The 10235-nt window shown below is 49.2% G+C and overlaps 1 pseudogene; it reads right to left on the bottom strand.

The window, feature by feature from the left end:
- Nucleotides 1-2757: 2757 nt before the first annotated feature.
- LOC119366263 lies at nt 2758-6335 on the bottom strand (annotated as a pseudogene).
- Between the last annotated feature and the right edge of the window lie 3900 nt (nt 6336-10235).

Consider the following 10235-nt stretch of genomic DNA (forward strand, 5'->3'; position numbering starts at 1 on the left):
CAATCGGTGGCACGGAGGTTATATGTTGGTAACGGTGCGGGGAAGGGGAAAATCACTCTCCCTAGGGCATGGGTTGTGCATATGCGATTCTGGACGCTGAGTATGCATGGGTGTGCTAGTGTTTTACCACACAATATATCCTAATATTCATCCTGCCTTCAGTCTCTTGAACCATCGTCCAACAATGTCGACAAAGGGTTTTGGGAAGGGATCCATGGGATTTGCCGCTAACTATTTTAGATGGAGGATGTTCACATCGATTTTTATTTGCCACTAGTGCAGTTACAAAGTACTCCCTCTGTCTCATAATATAAGAACGTTTTTGACACTAGTGTAGTGTCAAAAACGTTCTTATATTACAGGACGGAGGGAGTATCTCATAGGCTAACCTTATCATTTTTACATCGGTAAAGCAAAAATGTGTCAAGTATGTCTAGCGATCGATCAGAATTGCTAAAGTACGAGTGCTCAGTTTTTAATTCACATATTATCAACAAATCATTCATTCACATGACTTTTTGCAAGAACCATTGGGAAAAGATTCAAGTGCCTATAATATGAGTGCCTTGTACAAAACCGTGTTACAAGGACATATTCATAATTTAAATAAACTTAGAGAAATGAGATGGTTCCAGTCTTTGTCGTAACTATCTTCACCATTCTGAATGCTATGAACGGGTTCTATTTTCTGTGGTGAAAGCATAAGATAATTTCACTAAGTGGCGTATGTCTGTTTGAAAGGCGTACATGATACCACACATGAAGATTCTTGTGTGGGATCTATCGAGAAACAAACATAATTAAATGCATTCAGGTTTCTTTGCTTTCCTCCAGTATCGCCTCCCCGTCTTTCTACAAAGGCATTGATGAACGATGACGAGCAGGAATGGCGGTGACGACGGGAAGCAGGAACTGATAGAGAGTGAGTTGGGAGAGAGTGCGTCGGGAGAGGGCCAGCTGTTTGGACCAGCCAGCGACTCTGTCTGACCGAGCCAAACGGCTAACGGTTGTCAGGTGGGCGCCATCTCGCACCTGCCGACGTGCCACCTGACAGGTGGGGCTGGCCTATCATAATCCGGTTTCAAATGCCCGGTACCTAACCAGAAGTGGTAGTTTTAAACAAAAAACTAGAGGCAACTTGGTAAATTTGTAGGCAAAAATTGTAAAGTGGTAGCTTTGATGGATGGTTGCCTGAATTGTGATTGTTTTTCGTTAAATACTCTCTCAAGAGTCCACTGTCCCCTACGATAAGGCCTAACTAAACTTCCAGTAGCTGTCAGTATCCTTCATATGGCTTCCGTAACAAAGTTGTCCATAAGTCCAGGATTTCCGTGGTTCTTCACATAAGAACAAACTCCGTAATGCCAAAAGATGAGTTGCAAGACTTCATGGGCCAATAATGCCAGGTTTAGTAGTTCACATGATCAAACTCCAAATAGTTCTCATAATGTTGCTGCCTTTTTTTAGAATGCGTTGGGTATTACCTTCACTAAATATTTTGTTATTTCATATAGAAAGCTTTTGTCAATTTCAAGATCATCACATCAAGTTGATATAATAATCGTGAGAACACCCACGACCTCTCGAAGGATACACACAACCAGAAAAGTTTTAATCAAAGTCACAGATGGACTGATGGCAATCAATCTGAAGACCAGATATGGGAGTGTTTTTTTTTGTAATTGTTGGGAGTGTCTATTTGATAACTGACTGAAAATCAATTGGACATCATTCAAATTTTCGACCAATAACAAAATGACACTTGTATGTATCTGTATGTCCATATTTTTGTCCATGCTCAGTACTTATGTCAACGCTAAATGACTCCACACAAACAAACCTTACCGGGCTGGAACAGGACCCGGGTTCAAACAGATCAATCGGCTAAAACTACAGCTATAAACCTTACAAGTGTCTCTAGCATCACTCCATGGTCACAGGATAGCTCTGTTTGTTAGATCCCATTACTACTCAGAAGTTCTCTAGGGGAACAAGGGCTGAAAAGTACAGTAGATCACATGAGTAATAGTTCTGTCAAAAAATCCTCTCTAGCATTGCTAAGGTTCAACAGTAAGAAATCTGACAGAACAAGCAAAAAGAAGAGCCATGGGTATTGTTCTGTTGGAATGTGAAATCCTTTTGACAGAAAAACACACAAACATGCATCAAGCTATTCCAGTGACACCTGCATAATACAAATCCTTTTAGCTAACTGTAAAAAGGGAAAAACAACATAACGAGCGGACTAGAAAATTAGTGTTATCCGACATAGATACATGCATCAAGCTATTTACTGTGACACATACACATTAAAATCCCAGTAAGCTCACTGTAACACTGGGGGCAGCAAACAAACTTAAAAGTCTATGGTTCAAAATTACTATAGCTTTGCAGGAGAATTACAGCTCTTATTGCACTGTAAATAACAAAGAAGATGCACTACAAAAAAACAACAGCAGTTTAGTATTGAGCAGCAAACAACTTTAAAACTATGGTTCAAAATTACTATATCTTTGCATGAGTTTTACAGTTCTTGTTGCACTGTAAATAATACTCCCTCCGTCCCATAATATAAGAGCGTTTTTGACACTACACTAGTGCCAAAAACACTCTTATATTATAGGACGGAGGGAGTACTACAGAAGATGCACTGTAAACAAATAACGTTAGTTTAGTATCCAGCAACAAACAACTTGAAGAGATGGTTAAAAAATACTATAGCTTTGCATGAAAACTACATTTCGTGTTGCACTTTAAATAATACAGAAGATGTACTGTAATGCAATAATAGTATAGTTTCAACTGGGAGTGGCACACATATTGAGGTAAAAACACTAACAAAAAAAATTACAGTCATGTGATCTACTGTATCTTCTTGCTTGGGAATGCACTGTAAAAAAAACTACAGTTCTTGCAACCATAGTCTTCAAATATCGAGTGAAGGGGCCTTGCAAATTACATATTTTTTACACTGTAAATGGCACATAAATGCACTGTAAAAAAAGTTAAACCTTGAAGGGGCCTTGCAAATTATAGTAGCCCTGATTGGGATTACATTTTTCACCACATTGGAGAAAAACTTCCCAAAATAGCGAGTAAAGGTTGTTGAAACAGGAACATTGGTAGATCTCTTGCACTTCTACAGAAACAGAAAGGATAAAATGAAAAAAATCAGAAATAAGTGATAAAAATAGAAAACAATCTCTTAAAGTAAAAGTAACAGTACTAGTACACCCAAGTATACACTCTGCTAAACCAAGTAAATTCTGCTGCAATAATCATAGAATCATACGATACATTACTGAACTTACTGAAAAAAGTAACAAGAAGCAGATTGATAAGACAAGTTCAGAGAAACAGGAGAACCATACTGCAAAAATATGTATTGGCGGGCAAGAAGCAGATTTTCAGAGTAACAAGAAGCACATCGATAAGACAAGTTCAGAGAAATAGAATTAGAAGAGCTACAAAACAAGGCAAAAACATGAACAGAAACCTAGCTAGGATTGGCAGACGAGAGCTCAAAAATCCACGAACCAAGATCTAGAAAATGAATGCAGAGGAGGGAGAACAACAAATGCGAACCACTTGGAAGAGCACCTTTAGGCACAGCGGCCGGCAACAACAACCAAACGCTCAAGCAACAAGAGAGGAAGAGCTCAGAATGGAAACCGCCATAGAGTCGCCCCTGTCCATGCTCTCAATGTCTTTGCTTGAACTGTCGCTGACGAAGGGGTAAAAAGAAGACAAGCTACAGAGCGAACAGAGAAGTTTCATAATCGAAGCGAAAACAGGCAGCAACACGGGTTAATGGGCAGCCCATAAACACATGAGCGAGCCCGCTAAAACAAATAACCAAGCGAGCACGCTTGAATCGCTGCCTAAGGATCGAACGGACACAATATCCAACTGAAAACGAATTCGTATGAAAATTAGCAAAACCGTAGATATTTTAGTCGGTGCCTAGGTACTCTGTTACAGTGTAAAAGAAAAGAGTAATTACCAACACAATCGAGTAAGGGTGAAGTAATTAGGATTCCTCATCTTGTACAGGACTCCATCGTGCCGGGTCCGTCTTCCTTCTAACAGCAAAGCCAGCCATGAATCCGAGCAGCATCGCAAGCATCACGCTGCCGGCAATTCCCAGGTATCTCATCTTCTTCGGCATCGCACCGACCAGCTTATCAGGTGCGCTGTCAGTATCGACTTGCGGCGAAAATATTTCAACCATGTCATGGACTTGCCCATCATGGTTACCAATGTATGTCAGTGTCAACTTCTCCCTTGTGGCCACAAGTTTTGCGTACCCGAATTCAGCGCCACGGTACATGGACCTCTGCGGCTGAGGGAATATGGGGACTTCAGGGTGGTCAGGTCTCGGTTCCCAGCTTGCTTGGTAGTCCTGCCCAGCCATCCCGATCACAACATGCGCAGGAGCACCAGGGTACACGAAGCTCGACGAAGTGTTAAGGCACTGATAGTTCTTCATGGGGCAAAACCTCTCATACCAGTGAACGTGCCCCCACAGAGCGAGTGTCACGCCGTGTTTCACAAAGAGAGGCTCCAGATGCTGAATCATCTGCTCCCTGTGAGCCGTGTCCTTGGACTCGTTGCTTGAGGTGTACATCGGACGGTGGCCCTGGAACACGACGAACAGTGTTCTACTCCGGTTGAGGCGCTCGAGGTCGGCTTTTATAAAGTTGTATTGATCACTGCCATGAGTGAAGTCAGTCTCAGTAGACATGTAAACAAAATGAACAACACCTGCGTCAAAGGAGTAGTAGAGATTCCGGGTGTCAGGAGCAATGGTGCTGGTAGGGAGAGAAGAATTTCCAGGCATTTTGAACTTGATGCTGTATGGTACTCCGCATTCGCCGTGCCGCCAGCATCATTCCCACCATATATGTTTGCAGCCCAGGAGGGTTTCCAAGGTTGGGAAGGCCAGTCGTACTCATGATTCCCAATGCAGACATGGTATGGTGTATTGGCAGCAATAGGCTCAATCTGTTCGAAGAAATGATCCCATAACCACGCATAGCCCTTAGCGTAGCTGATGTCACCGATATGTGAAATGACTGCAGGTTTGTCGTTAAGGGCCTGGAGATCACGGAGAATCCATTTCACAGTTGACAGACTTTCTTGAGGTGTTCGAAAGTAGGTGTTGTAAGGAACGTAAGTGCCCAGATCACCAAAGAGGAATGCGATGGTCTCGTTGGCCTCGGTGTCGCGTGAGATGAAGCTGTATGTCTCACTCCAACCTCCTAGATCATTGCCAACCTATGAAGAACAGTTCAAAGTTCAAAAGATTAGGTGAATGTGGTATAGGATGCAATACTTATACCAAATGCTGATGATGTTGGATGCTCATTATGGTTGGAACTTGAAACTACGTATGAGCTATGAAAAATAATTCTTTCGTCATAAACTAGACTCAAACTGAAGCTAGTGTTCTAACAAACTGAAGCTAGTGTTCTAAAACGAAATTTGGACAACTTTCAGACGATCCCGTCTGAAATTAAGCATAATTTGGCACATCACAAACTAGGATTTCAGACAATGGGCTATGTTTATCTGGAAATAAAACATTCAGACCACTATGTCAGCACAAAATTAGTACTATTAGTGGCCACAGTTCACCAGGTCGCTACCTTGTAGAAGTAGCTTGACCCAGGCTGCAGCCCCTTCATGACGCCGTCGAAGACGAACCCGGGGTGGCGCCACCCGACGCTATGGTTCGCCGGGTAGCCGCACATGTGGCGCCGCTCGTACGTGCTCGCCTCCGCCGGCACCTCCTCCCACTCCTCCTCGCGCCGGCCGGCGGGCCCGTACCTCACCGACCTCCTCCCGCCGTCGCCGCACACGAACAGCACCCGCATCTCGCCCACCTCGTCGGTGAACGCCAGGTGCAGCTGGGCGGGCCAGGCGCCGGATCCCGCGTAGGCCACGTTGCCCGAGACGGCGGCGCGGCGGCTGGCGTCGGGGAGCGGGTCGGCATCCTGGTCAACGCGCGGGTTCTGGCCCCGGAAGAGGCGGAACTGGTAGGGGGCGCGCAGGTCGGGCAGGCGCGGGAGCGTGAGGCTGCCGGCGCCCGTGGCCCAGGAGGCGGAGGAGTTGAGGAGGAGGAAGCCGAGGTAGTCGAGGTCGCCGGAGGACGGCGGGGAGTAGACGGCCACGTAGTCGAGCGGGCTCGGGTCGGGGAGGTTGGACCATTGGAGGGTGACTGCGTGGTCTGGTTTTGTCAGCTTCGCCGGAGTGGCGGTGAGCGTCGTGATGGAGGCGGGCTCGCCGGCCGCAAGGTGGGCGGCCAGCAGAAAGAGCAAGGCCCAAGGCGACATTGTAATGGCTCTGCTCGGGAAGAGCAGATCAGTTTGAACACGATCATCCAAGTTCAGTTGACTCAACGGGTCGGATACACGCAACATGGCTCACAGGAGCATCCACAGCCGGACTTGTTTAATCGCTAAAAAATTAAACATCAGACTTAATTAAACATAAAAACAGTAGGTCAATCGCCGACAAAGTTTACTTAAACATAAGTTAAACATAAATTTTAAAAATCATTTTTTAAAAAAAGTCGCCTCCTTTGTCGCCCTGCCGCCAAGGAAGAAGCTCTAGGCGTCACCCTCGTCCTCAGAGCCGGTGAGGTCGATAAAGTCCGGTGGCGGCGTAGCCCACAGGAAGGCCTGCTGCCATGCCTCCCGCGCCGCCGTCGTCGTCTGCTGCATCGGCGGTTGAGCTGCACGGCGTGTCTCCTCCTCCTCCTCCAGCTGCTGCTGTGCCCAGCGAGCACGCCGCTCCTCGGCCTCGCGCTCGGCCTGTATCTGACACTCCCCGTCGGCCCGCTCCTCGGCCAACCAGTGCTGCCTCCAGTGCTCGAGGTACGTCGCCTCCTGCACCCCCTCCTGCGCAGGCGTCATGAAGAGCGCCACGGGCAGCACGCTCACCCACTTGCAAATAGTGCCGTTCACGCGTATCGCTTGTCAGCGGGTTGCTCCGGCGCGGCCTCCTCTTTCGGAGTGGCCAGGGCGTTTGCTCAGGCGGGCGGCGGCGGCGGCGGAGGGATGACGCTATCCCCGCCGCCGACAGCTAGAGGGCCTCGTCCATGTCGGGGTAGCGCGCCCTCCTCGTGCTGGGACTCCTACAGGGCGTGCTGGAGCGCCGCCTCGAGCGCGACATGATGGGCCGCCTCCTCCTCCTCCGGCGCCACATAGGGGGGCGACAGTGCGTAGTCGGTGTCGAGCTGCACGATGCCGCGACGGAGCACGTCGTGCTCGATCGCGAACCACACCTCCTAGTTGGGGGAATCCACCACGTACGCAAGGTCACGCCGCACGCGAATATCCTCGGCACGCGCCCTCTCGGACTGATTACATCGGTTACGGGGACCTCCGGGAGGCCAAAGCATGCATTGATCACCATGTCACCTGCAGCAGCAACACCGCAAATCGATCGAGCAACTGAATAAAATCACAGGTCTGTTTCCAGTCCCATCGAATCAGGAACGACACGTGAAGAGGCATGGAGCGTACCATGGCAGGCGATGGGTTCGGTGGGGAAGGAGAGGCGGAAGGCGGGGGCGGCGGAGAAGTAGGGCGCGATCTGGCCGCGGCTCTGCTCGCCCGTCTCGGCGGAGCCGTGCAGCCACAGCACCAGCCCGCCGGTCCTCGCCACCGCCGCCGCCGCAGTAGGAGCAGGTTGAGTCGACATCCGGACAGCGCGGAGTCACCGATCGGTCAGCGGCGTGGCTCGCAGTGCAAAGGGGCGGCAGTTTGTGCCGATGAAGGGTGCGGTAAGGGGAAACAGTGCGGGCGTGGGAGGCGTGACGACGATGGTGCCGTTGCCTTGTGGCTCTGGAACCATCGCCCGCTGCCGGGACGGAACGACGGCGAAAACGGCCCCGGCCCGGAGGCGCCGCTCCCGGCGGATTGAGTTGATTTCCTTTTTCTTTTTGTCACTGACGAGTGGGACGACCCACATGCGATTTCGGTTTTTTCGAAAAGGAGGATGACCCCCGGCCTCTGCATCTGGGAGATGCATACGGCCATTTTATTGATTATTTTCGAGGACCTTACAAAGTATAACAACAATATACCTGAATCCGCCGTCTTGACAGCATCTTCCACTATTCCTATCCAAATGATGAAGGGGTGCAATCTGGGCCACATACCCATACCTCTCACCTAAGCCTAACATCTAAAACCAGAAGCCCCGGCCGAGCCATCTGCCAGGTACGGGGCTCAAACCGGTCTGACACACTCACATGTGTCGTCGCCGCCATCTTCCACTAGTTCATCTTCAGAGCAGATTGAGGTGACAACCTTGACAGGTCCTCCGCCATCGACGCCACCACGATGTCAAACGACGACCTCCACCTACGCGAGCCTTGGCAGGTCCTCCGCCATTGACGCCACCACGACGCCAGCCGACGACCTTCACCTACGCGAGTCCATCTCCAAGCAACGGGCGTGAATCCATGCTAGAAAAGGGCCGCACCACCGCCGTCGCCCACCACCCACAAGCGCCACCCAACCCCAAGGTCCCCAAAGCGGCGCCTTCAAGAAGGGAAGAACGTCGTGAGCGCCGCCACCGCCCAACAGAGTTAGGGCTTTCGCCCGGGAGACCTAGGGAAAGGTGAAATGAGGAGATCAGTCCATACCGACGTCTCCAAGAAGGGAAACGACGCCCTCAGGGGTCGCCGTCGGCGCGGCCGGTCATGGCCGGCCAGGGATTTTGCCGAACTAGATCTCCACCACCAGTAGCACCACTTGTACATAACCGGCGACCGAGAGGAAGCGCGGCCCGACCATGTTGGCCCGCACGACGAACAGGGGAGGAAGGGAGGCGCCAGATCGCGCACACCAACCGCCGCCAGCCGCCAACGATCACCGGATCTCGTCGCTCGCAAGGTCGGGACACCGGATCCACCACCCACACGGCTGTTAGCAGGCCGTGCCTTGTCAATGGAGCCGCCGCTCCAGATCCGGGGTTCCCCGCACAGGAGCAGGGCAACCGAGGCCTCGCCGCCACCATCCTTGACGCCCTGGGCTTGCCCGGCGGCTGCCTTAGGCGGCGGCGAGGGAGGGAGGAGGGGAGGGGGTGAGGAGGAGGGGCAGCTAGGGTTGGGAGGAGGAGGCGGCTAGGGTTGGGAGGAGGAGGCGGCTAGCTCCAATCTGAGGCACTTATAGCAGTAGTGGTCACATGCGATTCCGTGAAACCTCGCCCCTACCATATTTGCACAAATCACACAGAATGGTGGCAAGTTTGTCTTTCAAACTATGCGAGCTGCTAACAAATATACGAGTGTCAAATTTGCATTCACGGCCGATCCTGTTACAACCAAGCGCGGCTCCGATGATGGCTCCACGCTGACCACATTTGTACAAAGAGTGAAGTCTGCGTAATTTGAATGTCTCATATCATAGAAAATCACATACTGTAATGCTGAATTTAGGGAAACGAGCCTGCCCAGGTGATCACGGTGGCTCTGTTCACTGTTCCTGCTGGTACAGCTTTTACCGAGCGGTTCATTGCTACGATATGGTTCGTGTTTCTATCATGGATCATAGTGTTTATCTTCAAGAAACCGTATTATCAACTCGCTGAACGGCAGCAACACAACCCATTGAAAAGGCATCATAAGCAAAGAGCGTAATAGAAACCGCATAGCGCAGGTGCAGGTAAGCAAAAGGAATGAGATGCTTCCCAGTTTCTTTGTTTTCTTCCCATATCTCATAGCTAGGAGATATATTGGATGGGGATGTTAAGAAATTAACGTAAGCCTATAGCACGAATCATTTGTCAGGATTATCACACTCAACCTACACATGTTGTTTTGTTTTCAAACAAGTTATGAAGGCGTATATATAGCAGAGGGGTGTTCCTCTGGAAGGTGTTCATTTGTCTTAGAAAAGCTCATGCGGAAGCACCTTGACTTCATGTATATTTGTTTGGTTGTCATTGAAGAATTGTGAACAGAATCTGCACTTAAGTTATGTGAAATTTTATGAGTGTTTGGTGTCATTTGTGGTGTAGTTTGAAATGCGTGATGAAACACATGAAATCGTAGCCCCCCTAATAAGATTTAAACACAAGAAGTAGTAGTCCCCCTTGTCATGAGATTTTAATGCATGATGAAATGCATGATACGTCTGAAAACATACATGTTCGGGGCAAAAAGCAAGAAAGAACAATATGGCCAGACAAGGTAAAAAAAATCAAAGCTCCAATCTTGAATA

Source organism: Triticum dicoccoides, chromosome 2B (genome assembly GCF_002162155.2).
Source record: "Triticum dicoccoides isolate Atlit2015 ecotype Zavitan chromosome 2B, WEW_v2.0, whole genome shotgun sequence".
Taxonomy (NCBI): domain Eukaryota; kingdom Viridiplantae; phylum Streptophyta; class Magnoliopsida; order Poales; family Poaceae; genus Triticum; species Triticum dicoccoides.